The 6,892-nt window shown below is 45.1% G+C and overlaps 1 pseudogene; it reads right to left on the reverse strand.

The window, feature by feature from the left end:
• Positions 1 to 2,131: 2,131 nt before the first annotated feature.
• LOC124686147 lies at positions 2,132 to 3,647 on the reverse strand (annotated as a pseudogene).
• Positions 3,648 to 6,892: the final 3,245 nt, after the last annotated feature.

Consider the following 6,892-nt stretch of genomic DNA (forward strand, 5'->3'; position numbering starts at 1 on the left):
TTTGCTGAGAATGTTGGAGTATGGTATCAACCCATGTCATGTCCGCAATTGAGTAACGATCATTTGGTAAGGATTTAGTTCCAGAAACTTTAATACCAATCAAAATCAGCCGACAGTTCATCTTTGGGGATGTTTCAATATGGTTCACTTTTCAGTCACACCACATGATTATTTTTTTTGTTGTGAAACCGTTTTCAAAATCCTCGATGAAAAATATGCCATAATTTAACTAAACATTTGATTATTTAGTACAAACCTGAAGAAACAATTCTGTGAAACCTATTTGTGAAATATGTCAGGACAACAGATGATTGCTCACGATTGCCCGCTCCACGAATGGGAGCTAAACTTGCCGGTGGTTGCTATGTATACTACGTAGCAGTACAAACACCAGTGGCATTTTTATCATCAATATATATTTAGCTGTGAGCAACATAAGGTGCATTAAGTTTACATTTTAGAATTACACTAATCAAGATTGCATTTTCCCCATACGCCATCCACATATTTCTTAACATCATGTTGATTTTAGAAAAGAAACGCAAAGAAAAACTAGAAGACAACATGAAGGGAAATAAAACCCATACGGAGATCGGATGGAAATGAGCCACATGCACAGAAGTTTTCCTGAAATAAACAATACCTACGTTACCAAATAAACATATCAACATCTTCATTTGGCTAACTTTTAGTTCGTCAACTGAGCTTGCCATCATCTTTTTGATTCAGTAACATATCACTTTTCTGAAATTTTATCTTCATCACAAACATTTTTGCAAAAAAAAAAAGATGTAGCACTAGCTTCAGATTTAGAACTTGCTTTGGCTGGTTCGACGAGCACTTGTTCAGGATTATTGACAACTAGGGTAGAGTATCAGTCCTATTCTTGGGCAAACACTCGTCACTATCGATGTGAATAGTCCTTTCCTAACTCCTAAGCCCCATGAGTGGGTTCGCTATGCCACTGCAACAAATTATCCTAGGCCAACATGATAGTATCAGCAATATCGCACTGGAACATAGCAACATATCATGTTCTACCACACTAGGACTGATGGATGATGAAAAATACATAAAATGAGGCTGCGTTCAAATCCTGGCAAAGAGTTGACCTGGCTTAGATGAAAACAAAGTCATTAACGGCTCGCACATGAAGTTGTACGGAGCACGGTAGGTTGCTATATGTATTAATTCTGGCTACATCGTCGTCACTAACCTAATATTGGCGTCAAGTGGTAGTAGCCGCCCATGCATTACATAGTGTGATGATTATAAATTGTAAACGGCGGTCACCGGCTTCATCGTTGCGTTAATTCAGCCGGACAAGTAGCTAGTCCAAGACAAACGAAGCCTTACTTGTGGTAGTGTGCTCTCCCGGTCTCCCTGCTATCAGCTGTTCGTCTAGATTTTGATTAACTTTTTTTTGGCGTGGCACTTTTCATACCGTGTGTACATCATCAACAGTTGACTCTGCCTCTTTTGTTTGCGTGGCACTTTCCATGATTTGTGCATCATCAAACAGTTGTACGTACGTTATGGTCCGTACACACGCAGGATCATCAAGTACGAAATTAGGTACACAGTGGTTGCTATGTAAACAACACATCAATCTATATTCTAGCTGGCTGCACTGTCATCGGTTACATATAATAAAGTCTAAACGTATAGTTGTAGTACTCCATATTTCTAGGGCTGGCTAGCGACATGACGTGTATTTTAGTTCAGCAGTTTGTAGGTCGATCTGGTGCTGGAGTTGTAAGCAACAACATAAGAACTTGTTAGTGACTTCTCGATCCAAATCAGTTGCACCATTGCAAAATACTTTGCCTTCCATTTTTCCCGTAAACAGCCAAAGCAGACGAGGAAGTGCAACAGATTGATGGCCACTGATGTACATTCTCATATTAACCTCTTATAACATATTACAAAATACAAACCCCTATGAGAGACTAAGGCCTCCTCTACGATGAATTTGGATATGCGCCCACAAAGTCACGTGGTGTGGAAAACCACACCGTCCTAATAGGGCGCATCACCTCGACCCCTAGGGCATGTACAAGCAGTATGCATACGTATGTATATACGTGTGCATGGTACGGAGGTAAACATAGTCGATCGAGCTTTACACATGTTAGGGCGTGGTGTTGGGCGGTGTGGCAGGTACGGCGAGGATGGCATTGCGTCTTCCACGCTCAGAGGTGCTATTCTCGGCGAACTTGAGGCTCGCGCCATGGAGACCCTTGCTCTTGTCATCATCCGTCCACTCAGAGCCATAGTAGTCCTCCTCGGTGGCACCAGCGCTGGGAGGAAGCAGCATGGAGCCCCACTGGGGGAAGTGCACAAGCGCGACAGGGAGCGTGCATACCATGATCATGATGCCCATGTACTGGAGCCCCTTGCCCGTGGAGTATTGCGACGATGTGAAGAAGAGGAATTGGGTGAGCCCGCCACCCACGTTGCCACCGGCACCGCTCATGCCAGAGATGAGGCCAAGGGAGCGTCGGGAGACAAAAGGGATGACTCCATACACAGCTCCGCATGCGGCCTCGACGCAAATGGAGTAGAGGACCATGCATGTGACCGAAGTTGGGAGGGTGGATGCGCGGCCAAGACAGATGCGAAGGCTCCACCGGCAGTCCGGAGGATCCATATGTTCCGAGTCGAGCGCGCATGCCGAAGTAGCGGGCACCAAGGTCGGAGAGGTAGCCACCCATAGGACGCGCGAAGATATTGGCCAAGCCGAAGGAGGCAGCGATGGTGCCGGCAGCACGAAGGTCGAGGTGGAAGCTGTCGTAGTAGTACTCGGCGATCACATTGTTGGTGGTGAGCTCGACACCCATGCAGTAGCCGTAGATGAAGACGAATATCCAGGTGCGGTAGTTGGTGACGGCGCCTCGGAGAACGTCTGAAAACTTGTCTTTGTTCATATCACCATTTTTCTGGAGGCTCCCGAGGTTGCCATCGGGAAGGTCTTGTCCCATGGTGAGCACGAGCAAGCCCATCACCACCAACATCATTCCCGGGACAAAGTAGGCAAGCCGCCATGCTGTGAATTCAGTTGCACCACATGCCAAGATGGCATCAAAGACGAGAGGCATGATGAGCTGGGTGGCGCCACCACCCATATCACCCCACCCCGCAGTCAAGCCGCCAACCGTCCCGATGATCTTGCTGTTGAACATGGTGCTCACCCAGTACTGGCATGACACGAAGGTGGCGAGTGAGACACCAATGAGGAAACGAATAGTAATGTATCCGGCAGGGCCTTCGATGATGGACATGCAGAACACCGCTGGCGCGGAGAGCATGACAAGGAAGGCACATCCATAGCGCGGGCCGAGGAGGTCGCAGATGGCGCCCATGGCCAGCCTAGAGAAGATGGCGCCAGAGACAGATGCGACCCCGGCGTTGCCGATGTCGGCCTTGGTGAGGTTGAGGTTGTCGCGGATGATGGGGATGAGCGGCGCGGCGGCGAACGTAGAGACGACGCAGGTGAAGAAGGACATCCACCCGAGGTGGAAGGCGCGCATGTGAGGGTTGCCGAAGGAGAATATCTTTATGGACTTGGCCTTGTGCTCTGAGTCCACCGGCAGCGAGAACCGTGGTGGTGCCGCTGTGCCACCCTCCCTGCCGACCTCCATTTCCATATCTTCTTCCTTTGGGGCGGCTTGGAAGAAGGTATCTTCTTCCTTGCTCGGTTGCTCCTTGGAGCTCTGAGAGCTCCGCGGTAGTCTGTGCCTAAGAACTCGGCAAGAAGAGCAACTTAGAGTCTTGAGGTTGCAAACTTGCAATGGTTGGTGTGTGCTCGAGAGACTGCAAGGAGACATGTATTTATAGCAGCAGGAGCTGCTTCAGTTTGGCATATTCGCTGGTATCTGTTTCCGCAGGTTCGTTTTGTATAGTTAGGTCGTTTCAACTAATATTCCATGTATTTTGCTCAAGTTAATGTGCACACCGGGCATTAGTTATATGTTTGACGTGCTACTACTCTGTTTCTTAACTAACACTGTCCAACTAATTAATGAAGAGATTAACAATGATCGTACATCTGTACGGTGTTGAACCTATCAGAGCTGCCTAACTACTTATATGGAGTATGAAAGGCATTGATTTTTGCAAGTGCAGAACTATGCAAAGAATGGCACAGTAGGGTTTATTCGATCTGACTGCAACATTTCCAGCTTTCTTCTAGATCGACTTCTAGTACTCCACACGCATAGAACGCGTTGATGGGCCGTAAGTGGAACACGCATATACGCATACACGCAACGTGCCTCGATCTGTCACTGCGATTGTGATTGTTGTAAGCCGTGCAGAGAGTTGACCATGCCTTGCTTACACATGCAGGAGCTGGATCGGAGTTTAAGATGTGTTTCTACAGCATTAAACAAGTTTACCGCATAGATTACAAATTTAGTTAATCACATTGTATTTTGGGAAATGGTTACCCTGCCGCTGCATTGGTTGATGAAGATTTTTTTTGCGAAATTCAACCGATTTATTAATAATCATCAATAGCAGTAAATATTGCCTAAAAAAATAAAAAAAATACAAATAAGTACTCAGACCACCTAGCGACGACTACAGACACTATCACGAGCCGAAGACATGCGGTCATTCTCGCCCCTCCATAGCCGAGCCGGGCAAAATTTTGCGTAGTAGAGATTGTTGAAGTAAACAGATGAGAAGTCATCGTGTTAAAGCCTCAAAATACAATCGCACCGGAGCATCAACCTTCGTCAATAATGACAACCGTAGATTGAAAGAGGCTGACATGATACCACATCAACAAACACGAAACCCAACCGGATGATGAAGATATATTAACTAGTATAGTAGTTGCACTAGGTTCATGCTCAAGTGGCTTATGTGTACGTTCTTCGATCAGTGAATTAATAACTAAGAATTACCGGCAAGTACTTGCGATATCTTGCAAGTACTTGGGATCGATTTATTACGGTGTTGGTTTTCTTTTCCGATAAGGAGTACAATCAGCTGATGATTCCACCTTCAAGATCGCCAATCTACTTAAATGACAAGCTTATATTTTTACGATAAAGATGATAAGCTTATATATGGTTAAGAATTTCAGATGAGAGGTTGCACAGTGCATTTCATGTGCAAATGTACAAGAGTTGCAAACAGAGATGAGAGGTTGCAAAGTGCATTGAACGCAATATATTCAGGTGGAGATTCTCTCCCCGGTGAAAGCTTCAAAAGAAGAACGTACAACTCCTGCGACCAGCCATATCGAGTTGACTTCGTGTAAGAAGATTGAATCGATCTGGCTGCAACAGCACTTAACCTCCAGGCAGCCATATTGAAACGTACAAATTAAGAATTGACTAGTTGCGGCATTGCAGGGGTTTGAACATGCAAGAGTACGGGGGTGGTGCGTTGCCTTACAAAATTGATACCAGGAACTCTCTAGAGTTAGGGCATGTACAATGGTAGAGAAAGCATGCCTTCTCTTACCCTGCCACATCAGTTAGAGAAGGCATTAGATATAAGTCATACAACGCATTATCTCTTACTGCCATCTCTACCAACTAATATTAATAATTAAATTTTGGTAGGAAATTTGTTGCTAAGGAAAGACATATGTGATACAATGGAGAAAATAGTCTTCCCTTAATTCCTAAGAGATGATCCCTTAGCTAAGGGAAGGCATCCTTTTCTCTCTTCATTCTCTCTGCTCCAACTAAGCAAAAATCTGACGTGGCATCTTTAAGGGAAGGCTGACATCACCCCATTATACGTGCCCTTATGATGTGTACTTTGACTTCAAAAACACGAGTTCAGGTGGCCCATTAACCTCACTAAGTTAATGTGATCTTGTTTTTTTTGGGCTGTGTCCCACTCGATACCTCCGTGGCCGTCCATAAGCGAAGAGCTAGCTTGCCATAGGTATGAGTATGAGGCCACAGGTGCGAAAAGTGATTTTGAAATGTTACAAAATGCAAAATAAAATCCATAGGTAAATGCCCTTTTTTGTGTGTTTGACTCTCTGGCGTGGAAAAAAGGTCCGAGTTTTGCACACTTGTAATCTTTACTTAGAACTTTTATTTGTGATAGTAATTAGTTTAGTTTATTATCTAAAATATTGTTTAAATATGAAATGAACACAACAAATCTTTGAAAAGATAGACCTGCTACAACTTGAAACACTAATAGGCCATTAAATGATCATGATTGCGATGACCCGTGCTGGTCTGCTCAATTAAACGGGTTATTTCTAGGCTATCTCATCCAAGAAAGAACAATAACATGCTCGAATCATTGTGGATATGGTGGGGACTAGTACTAAAATGGGCTGGCCCAATTAGCGTAGCAGGCCACCGCTAGGTTAACCCATTTGGGCGGTAGAGCAAATGGACCGCTGATACTCACATGACCCGCCGGTCAACCTAACTTAGGTTGGCCCGGTCAATTAATTAACCGGTCAAATTTTTAAGTTGGGTCATTCGACATACTAGCTGGGCCAGCCCTATCAACAAATTGGCCGGTCAAACTTTTAAGTTAGCTGGCCCACATACTAACTGGTTTAGCCTAGTTTACCAATTACCGGCCAAACCACGGAAGTGGCCCGGCCCTCCTACAATATGGGCTGGCTCATTTAGTTGTTTGATCGATCAAACAAAAACATTCATCCCTGCCAGCCTGCTAAGTGGGCCAGCCCATTTAACAAGTTGACTAGTCAAACCAAGGCAATTGGCCCGATACGTGTAATAAATAAGTTGGCTGCTTAAGGCGTGGAAGGCCTTGTATGGGCCGATCATCAACCAAGGTTTTTCAACCGGTTAACGGCATTACATGCCATTTAACGGTGTCCGACCCATGTTAGTTAGCATGACGTCAACAATTAACGGCCTCTCGAACCTCTTTTTCCATG

The sequence above is a fragment of the Lolium rigidum genome, chromosome 2 (assembly GCF_022539505.1).
Source record: "Lolium rigidum isolate FL_2022 chromosome 2, APGP_CSIRO_Lrig_0.1, whole genome shotgun sequence".
NCBI classification, from domain to species: domain Eukaryota; kingdom Viridiplantae; phylum Streptophyta; class Magnoliopsida; order Poales; family Poaceae; genus Lolium; species Lolium rigidum.